We start from the raw sequence: 12,652 nt of genomic DNA, 5'->3' as shown, positions 1-12,652 counted from the left end.
CATTCAAGCAGAAAAGTGGAATGCCTCTCCCCATCCTTCCTGACTCTCCTCCCAGTCCTCTGTTTTTTTGGGGGTGTGTTTACCTGTTCACTGTAGCAACACCACCACCAGGTTGGGAATGAAGGCAGGCCCTTGCCACTGTCCAACCTCACTACTGCTGCCTCTGATTTCTACCAACCAGGGACATTCAAGAGATCCCTGGTCCCAAAAGAAGAGCTTTCCCTCTTCTCCCAAGGTTTTTGTCCATAGCTTCTTGCCATTCCTGCTTCCCTTACCCGGGAATCTATTTGACCTTATAGAGGTGGGCAGACACCATTTTATTGCAGTTTCATGAAAGAAAGGGGAAAAATAACCACAAGAAGGAAAAATCCTACACCTGGAGACTAGACTTCCTGTTACAGTGAGGCCCTTACATGTACAATCCCTCTTGAACACTCCATCTTGCCCTTGAGCTCTCACGGTCCCCCTTCCTCACATTTAGAGGGAAAGCTGGGGAGAAGCTCTGGGTGCCCCCAGGGCTTAGAACACACAATAAACAGAAGTATGAAAGAAACCTAAGCGCTGTGCTGCCAGCTTCAGTGGTGAAGACTGAGCCCAGGGCATAGACAAGTCTAGACCCAAACTAGGAGCTTCAGTTCTCCTTCAGGAACCATTGTCCTTTGTAAGCCTAGCTCGACCTTTCTTCTTGCCCTCATTTTAGCACACTTTGATAGATTTGGCACTTGGAAAGAAGGCGAGGCAAGACTGAATCCTTGGCACCTCGGCTCATTCCCCAGCAGCCTGTTTCCACATTAACAGAAATTGGTGTGTTCCCCTATGAAGTACCTAGCTAGACCAGCAGGGGTCTGACATTCGTTGCTTTCAGCCAAAATCAACTGGCTCCATTGTGGTGGCTAGGTGAATGAAGTTCAAGGACTGCTACCTGGCATGGCTTGAGAAAGCAGAGCTCAGAGGCTATAAATAATGCATCCATTTTTATAGTCCGATTACGGACGGCTCAGCCCAGCCCACAAGGCATTGATTTTCCTCATCCACAATGAAATGCTTGATTTAATCTAATTTTTATGTTTACTCAGAAGATATGTTCTTAAGTGAGCTACTTTCACTAGGAGCTTGGGCCATCCAAATTTCTGTCTAAAACAAGTTACTGATTTCTGTTTGACCTTTAAAGAATATGACTAAAATAAGGCAGTGTGTCAAAAGGCAAATTAAATGCCTCCAACTTATTGATCCTATTGGAAAGACAAACATGAGTTTAATGTTTCTAGAGCATTTCTTTTTAATATATTTTTAATTTTTATTTATTTATTTTCAAGGAAGAGATAGAGATAGGAGATAGACAGGGAGAGGGTAGGCCTACCAGGGCCTCCAGCCACTGCAAACGTACTCCAGATGCATGTGCTCCCTTGTGCATCTGGCTTACATGGGTACTGGGAAATTGAACCTCGGTCCTTTGGCTTCACAGGCAAACACCTTAACCGCTAAGCCATCTCTCCAGCCCCTCTGGAGCATTCTTAAGATTGCTATTTCAAGGGCTGGAGAGATGGCTTAGTGGTTAAGCACTTGCCTGTGAAGCCTAAGGACCCCGGTTCGAGGCTTGGTTCCCCAGGTCCCACGTTAGCCAGATGCACAAGGGGGCGCACGCGTCTGGAGTTCGTTTGCAGTGGCTGGAAGCCCTGGCGTGCCCATTCTCTCTCTCTCCCTCCATCTGTCTTTCTCTCTATGTCTGTCGCTCTCAAATAAATAAAATTTAAAAAAAATTTAAAAAAAAAGATTGCTATTTCAAACTGTGTGGTCAAGTCATTATATCCCCTTTGAGTATATTTTTGTTCTGGAAGATTATTATTTACAGTAATTATTAAACACCTAACTACTGTGTTTTTCAGTTTTTAAAATCCTTTCATAAGCATAATCTCATCTTGGCCATTTTTACAAGAAGTAAATTATTAGTCTCATTTATAGTCAATGAAGTTAAGGCTCAGATAAGTGAAGAAAGTTGCCTGAAATCACACAGCTAATAATAGCAAAGTGGGTAGTTTTCCATGCCAATAAGACAATTAAATCCTATGAATGTTAAAGAATTTTAACATGTGGGCTGGAGAGATGGCTTAGCGGCTAAGCGCTTGCCTGTGAAGCCTAAGGACCCCGGTTCAAGGCTCGGTTCCCCAGGTCCCACGTTAGCCAGATGCACAAGGGAGCGCACGCGTCTGGAGTTCATTTGCAGAGGCTGGAAGCCCTGGCACGCCCATTCTCTCTCTCTCCCTCTATCTGTCTTTCTCTCTGTGTCTGTTGCTCTCAAATAAATAAATAAAAAATATTTAAAAAAAAAAGAATTTTAACATGTGAAAACATTTGTATAATGTAGCCTTATTTTGAGTTGTACTTTTTCAGCAATTAGCCTGAGTTTACTTATTAGCACCTATTTATATCTTGTTGCCATGCTAGACGTTAATACTGTCATTTCCTTTTTTTTTTTTTTGTATGCATGCTTTTGCTAAATGCACATCTCGTCTCTTCACATAGTCCTGTTTTAAATTCTGTTATCTGATGAGAGGGTTGGAAGTGGAAACACTCCAGTCTACACATACTCAAAAATTTTTGCCATCTTCTGTCAGAGAAAACCAAACTTTCTATCATTACAACAACCAGAAGAGTGAGGAACTGAAGAGCAAGGGACAGCTTATCTAGATCAGGAGATGAGCATAGGGACAGCTTGTCTAGATCAGGAGACGAGCATAGGGATGGCTTGTCTAGAGGAGATGAGCACAGAAGGCTAGCTTGTCCAAGATCACAGGCAGATACCGAGGAAAAGCTGAGGCCTGTACCCCTAGCCTGGCCTCCCACTAGATTCTCAGTTGCTGTACAGAGTACTGAGACCCAGTAACTGTCGCAGAGCATGTCAGATGCTGCCTTCTCTATAAGAACCCAGGGAAGTTGAGAACTAACTTAAAAGCATGATGTTGTTACACCCTGGAGAGGAAGAGAGTCATATTACAGGTTAAAAAGTCAAATGCAATATGAATTTAAAGACAACATGACAATTTTTATACCAACCACCCTGAGATGCTCCTATTGTCTCAGAATCTCACTTCTTTTTCTCCCCTTCCTTTTATTAGATGTTTCATGGTGCCAGATACAATAAGGAATGACATGTGGAGCCCAGCTGTTGGTGCCCACCAGCACACCAGAGCTGGCTATGAATAATCTGACCAAGCCCCAGGGTAAACAGGCTCCCTCTTCATGCAGCATTGGGTTCGGGCAACCCCCTTGGTATCAGTTACTTCCTCAATGCAGTGACAAAAATTACCTGACGAATGCAATCTTTTTTTTAAATTTTTTTATTAGTTTTTCTATTCAGTAAATACAGGCAGTTTGGTACCATTATTAGGCTCATCCGTGACCTACCCCCTCCCCAATAGCCCCTCCTTGTTGATGTATATGGGTCGTGCATTGTGGAGTTAGCCCACAGTTATTGGTATGATAAATGTCTCTGCATATCATGACCCAACATGTGGCTCTGACATTCTTTCCGCCCCCTCTTCCGCAAAATTTCCCTGAGCTATGTTGGGTTCATTTTTGGTCTGCTTCAGTGATGAGGTGTTGGGGGCCTCTGAGGCTCTGGCTCTCTGATTTGGTAGGAGTTGATTTTTCTCTGTGTTGATCTCCTTCCCCCTTGTTCTGGTACCTGGTTCATCAGGAAAACAGCACCTTTGCTTGTTTTGCCAATTTTCCTTAGTTTCAGCCTGGGCCTTTTTGAGGTATGATGGGGTGGCTCACTCCTTAGGATCTGCATCTATCTGAAAAAGAGAAGCAGAATCTCCAATGGAGAGTAAGTTAGCACCAGGACAAATGAGATAACTCTTACTTTTTTAATACAGAGTTTAATAGGTGTAGGCCCTCTTGTAGCCCATGATTGATGGTAGCTTGATATTGGAGAGTGGGCTTTTGTTTGGATATGGTTCTGACTTGTTTCCCAGCTCCAGCTATAGGTCCCACACCACTGAGGGGATCAGTTAGCCAAATCAAGAGCAGTTGGTTCCCCACCATGGCTGTGTGCCACTATTGTACTGGTGTGGGCATCACAACAGGTTATTTGTTGCTAAGTAGGTTAGACCATGAGTTGCTTGGACAGATATTGGTCATTTCCCCCAGTCGCCCATGTAGCACCTTCTGGCACTAGACATGCTGACTGTCTGGGGACTGACTCTCTCCTGGCCTCCAGCCATGCCGTTCCATTTTACGTGTCAGCTGCATATGGAGTCTTCAGCAATAGGGTCTTACCACTGATCTTTGGTGGGTCATCAAATACTCTGACAGAAATCTGTCAACAAATGCAATCTTAAGGAGAGAAAGTTGTGTTTGGCTCACAGTTCAAAGGGAAGGCATGGTGGCCAGAGTGTGAGACAGCGGATCACATTGCATCCATGGTCAGGAAGCAAGAGATGAACGCTGGTGCAGCTCACTTCTCCTTTGAAATGATGCAACCCACAGTGAGGGTGGCCTTCTGGCCTGAGGGAGCAGCTGCCCGGGAGATGCAAAACAGAAGGCAATCAACGGCATTCTGTTAGAAGTCTGCAGTCTTTTTTAACATCTAGGAAAGTCTCACTCAGGCCCTTCTGCAGACGAAGAGACTGAGAGGACAAACAACTGAGTCAGAACTCAACCCAGAACAGACCTGTTTGCTTCCAAACCCTGGCCTATTCTTCATCTCTCCAGTCTGACTGTGTCTGGAGAGAAGGAGATAGAGCCACACTCTTGCCTTGCTCCACCAATGGGCACGCCCACCGAGGTCTACCTTCTGCTTCCCTCCTGCCCTGCTTTCTTCAAGCAAGTGCCTCTGTGCAAAACGCCTGCTGTCTCTTGGAACTCCGATGTCCCACCAAGGCCCGTGTTGAACGCTGACTCCCGAACCCAGCGCTTTGGGCAGGAAGTGCAGCCTTTGGGAGGTAGGTAGGGCCTTATGGCAAAGCCTTAGCTCATTGAATGTGTCAAAACGGATGAAAAGACCCAGGTCACTTCCTCTTCCTTTTTGCTCCCTGGCCATGAGAAACACAGCTTTGCTGTGCCACACTGGCAGCGCTGCCTTGCCTTGGGCCCCAAACAGAGCAAGTAGGCCAACCAATCACAGACTAACACCTCCCAAACCATGAGCCTAAAGCAAACGTTGCTTTATAAGTTTGCTATCTCTGGTATTTGATATAATGATGGAACACTAACGAAATGCATATCTATAATCTCTGAGGTTCTTTCTGCCCGGCTCTAGATGAATTCCAGTTTTATCCAGAAACTGCACCAGCCCTGTAACCCATACCATGCTCCAAGCTGAACTTCTGACCTTACCACCTGTGCCCCAGGTAGGGTCTCGCTGTAGTCCAGGCTGACCTGGAATTCACTGTAGAGTCTCCGGGTGGCCTCAAACTCAACGATGCACCTACCTCTGCCTCCCGAGTGCTGGGATTAAAGGCATGCGCCACCATGCCTGCTCTTTTTGTTTGTTTGTTTGTTTTTTAATTCTTGGAAGTTTTGAGTAATCAACATTTATCTTGTTTTTGGACATCAAAGGTTACATCTTTCTTCCTGGCCCCACATCTTGTGTTCTTTGTTACTGCTGTGCTCTATGAGCCAAACCAGCCTCTCCCTTGTCCCAAGTACAGTTTACAAGGTCTGTCTCTGTGGAGGCTGTTCCCTCTGCAGAATGCCTGCCCTGTTGTCCTGTAGCATCAGTGTGGACATGTGTCATCTCTGATGGCCAGGACCTGTGAGGGGAAGGATACAGTTGGTCTCAACTCCATATCCTGACAGTGCCCAGGAAAGTGCCTTGCCCAGAAGGAGATGTCAGTTAAGTCTCTGTGGGATGATTCCATTAATGAATTTTCCTCTGACAGAAGACTGAAGTTTCAATAGATACCCTAAGAAGGTAGTATTTCATGAGCTGGAGAGGTAGCTCAGTGGTTAAAGGCACTTGCTTACACAGCTTGATGGCCAAGGTTCAGTTCCCCAGTACTCATGTAAAGCCAGATGCACAAAGTGGTGCATGCATCTGGACTTTTTCACAGTGGCAAGAGGACTTGGCGTGCCTATTCTATCTCTCTCTTTCTCTCTGCTCACAGATAAATAGATAATTTTTTTGAAGATAGTAGTTTATAATCAGTGGGATCTCACATGGTTTTAAGCTACTTTAATGATAATCAGCCTTTCTCATGTATTTTACTGTAGTTTTTATTTATTTATTTATTTGCAAGGAGAGAGAAGAGAATGGGCATACCAGGGCTCTAGCCACTGCAAACGAACTCCAGATACATGTGCCATTTTGTGTACCTGGCTTTACGTGGATAGTGGAGGATCAAACCTGGGTTGTTAGGTGTTGCAGGCAAACACCTTAGCCATTGAGCATTTCTCTGGCCCTTATTTCTTTTTATTATTATTTATTTTTGAGACAGAGTCTCATGTAGCTCAGGCTGTCCTCAAACTCAATAAGTAACTGAGGATGACCTTGAACTTCTGATCGCTCATGTATTTTAAGTAAGATTTTTATTTTGGTGCTTGCTCAGTGTTGTAGGCACGCGCGCGCACACACACACACACACACACACACACGCACGCACACACACATTTATATTATAATTAGTAACACTGATAAATTAAGCCCAGTCCATAATGTGCATGTGTGTGGCAGTTCTCTCCCTCTGTTCACAAAGGCTCCAGGTGGGCCTCGCTACTCCTGTACGTCCTGGGCTAGATTTAGCCTTAGGTTGTCTGGTTTAGAGGTAGAGGGCTCTGGTAGATAATTGAAATTCACAAACCCATCCCCATGACAGCTCTGACCTTTTCTCCTGGTCTGGTGTTAACAAGCTTGAAAATAAAAGACACTGAAGTTTGGCTTCTGCCCTCTACTTTAACACCAACCTCTGCAGCCAACCAATATTGGGATGTCGAGTGTTCAAAAGATGGGGAAAGATTGAACAAAGCTCTCCCCACAGGCCCCATCCTCTCAGCATGTGAATTATTACAATCATGATTTGAAATAATGTTTTTGGCATACGGTTTCTTATAGCCCAGGCTGGCCTTGAACTCTTAGCTGTGGGTGGCCTTAAACTCCTTATCCTCCTGCCTCCACCTCCCAAGAGCTGGAATTTACAGGTGTCTGCCATCATGCCCGGCTTGATATGTTTCATTATTATTCGTGTGAGTATATGTGTGTAAGTGTACACATGTGCCATAGCATGTTTATGGAGGTCAGAGGACAACCTCAGAGTATTTGTCCCTCTAGTTTGCTGCTGGGTAGGAGGGACAGCTGGCTGAAAAATTCTGAGATGTTCTTAACTCCCTTCCCATTGCTTGAGAACACTGGGATTACAAGACACCATTTTTGCATCAGGCTTTACATGGCTACTGGGGATCGAACTTCTGTTGACAGGCTTATAGAGCAAGTGCCTTTAGCTACTGAACCACCTCCCTATCCCTGATTTGAAAGCTTTCTTGTGTTAAGAAGGTACCCTGGAGAGATAGTATTGACAGATAGTGGTTCCAAACACAGGCATTGGAAGCAAACATACCTGAGGCCAAGTGAAGACTCTGGCATTCTTTTTATTTCAGTTTTTCAATTTTTATTTTATTTTTTAACATTATTTATTTGAGACAGAGAAAGAGGCAGAGAGAGAATGGGCATGCCAGGGCCTCCAGCCACTGCAAACGAATTCCAGATGCATGCGCCCCCTTGTACATCTGGCTTACATGGTTTCTGGGGAATTGAACCGAGGTCCTTTGGCTTTGCAGGCAAATGTCTTAACCACTAAGCCATCTCTCCAGCACCTAATTTTTTATTTTTTAATACTTATTTTATGTTTTAAAGATTTACTTATTAGAAACAGAGAGAAGGAGACAAAGGGAGATTGAGAGAATGGGCGCACCAGGGCCTCTAGCCACTGCAAACAAACTCTAGACACATGCACCACCATGTGCATCTAGCTTACGTGGGACCTGGAAAATTGAACCTGAATCCTTAGGCTTAGCAGGCATGCACCTTAACTGTTCAGCCATCTCTCCAGCCCTATTATATTTATTTTTGAGAGAAAGAGGCAGAGAGAAAGAGAGAGAGAGAGAGAGAGAGAGAGAGAATGGGCGTGCCCCAGGGCCTTCAGCCACTGTAAAAGAACTCTAGACACTTGTGCCACCTTGTGTATCTGGCTTACTTGGGTCCTGGGGAACCGAACCTTGGTCCTTTGGCTTTGCAGGCAAACGCCTTAATGGCTAAGTCATTTTTCTAGCCCAGACTCTGGTATTCTTTATCTGAGGAATAAGCAGGTTCCTGAGTCTCTCCAACACTGATTCCTTCAACTATAAAATTGACCTCACGAATCTGAAGCCTTATGAAGTCACTGATGAAATGTGCTCAGTGAGCAGAGGCTCTTGGGTTTGCACAGCACCCGGCCTCCTTCCTACTGGACTCCACGGCTCTGTCTTGCCCATCTGGAGGCACAGGTGGAAACAGCGCAGTGAACATCTCTAGGCTCATTCCCCCCGGGGCTCGCTGCCTGTTACACTGCGCAGACCCGGCGGCTCTCCGCAATGTCTCACTCGCTCCCTGCGGGAAGCAGTATAGCACGGGCGACGACGGCAGGGCTTTGACTTCTGGCTCAGCCTGGACTGTCCAACCGTGCGGGCTTATTTTGAGTGTCCCAGATTTAGCTCTAGAAGTCACAGAAGATAACATTTTAGGCTTCATTCTACTCCCTTTTGGGCTACAATCCTGGCTAATTTTATGTCTATGTAACCAGGGGATTAAAAACCTTGAAGATCATCCTTGGTAAGTGGGATGAAAGACCTGAGCATGTGGTGATCCGGGCCACAGATTCTGCCCACATTTGAGGTCTTCTCTGACTTCTGTGCACACCGAAGGGCTCACCGCTCCCTCAGGCTGAAATACCTTTCCCAGAGAAGCTTCCTGATGCCTTTTCTCTTGAGATGGAGTCTTGTTATGACTTTAACCAGAGCCACACTCAGCTGGCACTAGCCCAGGCTGACCTGGAGTTCACTATGTAGTCTCAGGGGAGCCTCAAACTCACGGCAATCCTCCTACCTCTACCTCCCAAATGGTGAGGTTAAAGCGCGCGCCACCATGCCCGGCCATCAGCTGACACTCTTACCGGTGTTTATTTTCATTAAATCCTGCCTCTCTGTTGGCCACAAGGAAACCCAAGGACAAAAGAAGCCTTTGGGGTGCAAGGCAGTGGACATGTTCTCCCTGGGAGACCAGAGAGCAGGTGCAGGATGAAGGTGATGGGAAGGTGAACTAATGGGGCGGCTGCTTCCCTTTAATGAGAGCAAGGCTGCTCTTGTCCCCAGGAGCACATCTACAGCAGTAATGAACCTGAAAAGCCCTCCTTGTTCCTGGGGAGGAGGTTGGACCAAGTCAGTCCAAGCTTTATGACTCCATACCCTATGGGAATCTGCAGTCATCCTTCCAGACCAGCCACCAGCTGCTGTGCCCACTGGCTTCTCTCTAGATGGCCTTCAGCTTTGACCGCACAACACTTGACAGCTTGCTAGAGGGTTGGAAATTTGAGGCAATTTTTGTAGCTAGAGCATGTTAATACCTGCATTTTCTAGATTAAAAGATAAACAAACACCAAAACAGAATAACTTGAGCCAGGCCTGATAGCACAAGCCTGTAATGCCAGTAACTCAATGGGTACAGCAGGAGGATTGCAAATTCAAGGCCTGCCTGGACAATTTAGCAAGAACCTGTCACAAAAATGATGAGGAAGGGACAACTTGGTGATAAGTGTTTGCAGTGTGTGTGTGTGTGTGAGAGAGAGAGAGCACGAGTGAGCTCCAGCCAGATCCGGTGCTAGCTTGGGGAAGTCTGAGTTCAGTCCAGCACTGGAAGGGAATTGTGTGTGTGTATGTATGTGTGTGTGTGTGTGTACATGCATACATGTATGTGATCTCCATATCTAGAAAATCAAAGGCATGTCCCCAGCATCCCTCAAATATTATAAAGGTTAAAATTGAGAGCAGAAATCTTCAAATTCTGTCTTAGGCTGGGGAGATGGCTCCATGGGTAAGAGCACTTGCCCCTAAGTACAAGGGCTAGACAGGGCCTGATTCCCCCTAAGTTCAATTCCCAAACACCCATGTAAGCAGCTGGGTATGGCTACATAGGCCTGTAACCCCATTCCTGTGGAAAGCAGAGACTGCAGAATTGGAGAACCTCAGCTTTGGTTTCCAGCCAGTCTGACCAAACCAAACAAACCCCACACAGCTCTGGGTTCAGTAAGACTCCATCTTAAGGAAATACATAGTTAATCAAAAGAGAAGCACAGCACACACACGAGTTGCATGCATCTGTACATACATGAGCATATATTCACACCACACCACGAACGCACACCACATACACTACACATGCACACACCCCAATTCTCAGAGTCCTATCAGAAAAAATGATTCTGGTCACATACCTGCAATATGCATGCATATTTTACTTGAAATAATGCCTATGACCACTGTATTGCTATATTAAATGTATTATCAACATGAAGCCAGACATGGCCGCATGCCTTTAATCCCAGCATTCAGGAGGCAGAGATAGAGGTAGGAGGATTGCCGTGAGCTCGAGGCCACCCTGAGCCTACATAATGAATTCCAGGTCAGCCTGGACTAGAGTGAAACATTACCTTGAAAAGGCAAAAAAAAAAAAAAAAAAATTTTAAAGGAAAAAGTATTATCAACATGAAAATAAACATGGAAAAGGAAAGAGACTATGCATATGAATGGAAGTTGTAAGTCTTGCTTCCCTCATCCCAACTGACCACCTTGTTCTGCTAGGGAAGTAGGCATGTTGGAGATCCAAACCAAGTGTCTGCTGGGACCAAACAGGTGACATGAGTAGGTGGAGAAGACCAAGTGTGAAAGAGTGGTCAGGCAAGAGACTCTCAACTTCAGTACCAGTGACAACAGAGAATGGCAGTGACCATGGCAAAAATGAGAGCAGATCTCCTTTCTAACTGGAGTAGCTGTCACTCAGTTTGCAACCACAGTTACCATGTAAAAATAGAGGTCTGGGGAGTCCAAAACATCTGATTTTTCCATAGGAGTCAGATTTTTTAAAAATATTTTTATGTATTTTCAAGCAGGCAGAGATGGAGAGAAGAAAGACACAGAGAATGGGTATGCCAGGGCCTCCAGCTGCTGCTAACATACTCCAAACGCATGTAGCAATGTGCATCTGGCTTTGCGTGGGTCCTGGGGAATCCAACCCGGGTCATTAGGTTTCTCAGGTCCTTTACCACTGAGCCATCTCTCCAACCCAGACATCTAGGTTTTTAGGTGAAGTCATGCCATTACGGGGTTGCTGGCCACTAAAAAGTGTCCTTGAGTTTCACATGGGTCAAAGCACTTTGCAGCTTCCAAAAGGGCAGCCACTAGAGAACAGGACTTTGCCTTCTGCAGGCAGGCAGCCTTGATTTTCAGTGTTTTCTTTTTTAATATCTTTATTTATTTGCATGAGAGAGAGATAAGGGTATGCCAGAGCCTCTTGCCATTGCACACAAACTCCAGATGCATGTGCCACTTTGTGTTACTGGCTTTATGTAGGTCTCGGGGATTTGAACCCAGGGTGTCAGGCTTTGCAAGCAAGTGCCTTTAACTGCTGAGCCACCTCCCCAGTTTTTGAATTCTACTTCTGCCTTTAACAAATCATTTGAATTTTTTCAGACCAATGAAATGAAAATGATGGGTTTCCTGGAAGGTTAAGGGTAATGTATATAAAGCATTTAACACAGTGCCTGGAATGTCACAGATACTCAATAAGTAATAGCTAGTTAGGAGGCCCACTTTGAACTCAACCCTGAAGGTCAGTCCTGTTCTTGTTCCACTCTTAGAAGATTCCTGCCCACTACACAGTTCTGCTACCCAGAAACACAGCTCTTTCCCATCCTGGTCTCACCCAAGGCCTCAGTCCCACAAAACTACCCTTACTTCCAAGGTTCATTGCAAGCCCAGATTATTGCCTGGGCTCTGGCTGACTGGCAGCGTGTCGGAGGCCCTGTGAATTCCTCCTATGCTCTGACTGACTCACTATATGTTGGAGGACCAGGATCACCCTGCAGGAACAACTCAGGGGAGCTTACTAGTTTATACTGAAAGGGTAAACAAAACCAAGGAATGACAGTCTGCTATAGTCTGTATATGTAATGGCTCCAAAGGGCTCCATCCTCAGCATGTGACCCTAGTCTGGTGGTGGAACCTTTAAAGGTGTGAGTTAGAAGTCGCATGAGGGCATGCCCTGGATGGTGACAATGTGACTCTTCCTGTCTCTCTTTTTTCTTTCCACCTGCTCGCCCCATGACGTACTGCTTCACCATAAGCATGACACCATGCAGCCAACTGGCCATGGCCCAGAACCTCCAAAACCATGAGCCCAAACTAAACCTTCCCTTTTTTCATGTTGATTGGCTCAGTTATTTTGTTATAGTAATGCAAAATTGACTAACACCGTCAAATAGAAGAGATATGTACAGCCGGAAGGAAATTTCCCCTCTGCCCTCTGCAAATTCATTGGAGTGTAATGACAAAGGCAAATTAATTAGAGAAAAGTCAAGTTTATTACTTGCTTGGGGGTAATCAGAGCGTGATGAGTCCATCTGTC

This window comes from Jaculus jaculus, chromosome 8, assembly GCF_020740685.1.
Source record: "Jaculus jaculus isolate mJacJac1 chromosome 8, mJacJac1.mat.Y.cur, whole genome shotgun sequence".
Taxonomy (NCBI): Eukaryota; Metazoa; Chordata; class Mammalia; order Rodentia; family Dipodidae; genus Jaculus; species Jaculus jaculus.
Note: the sequence above shows the minus strand (reverse complement) of the source record.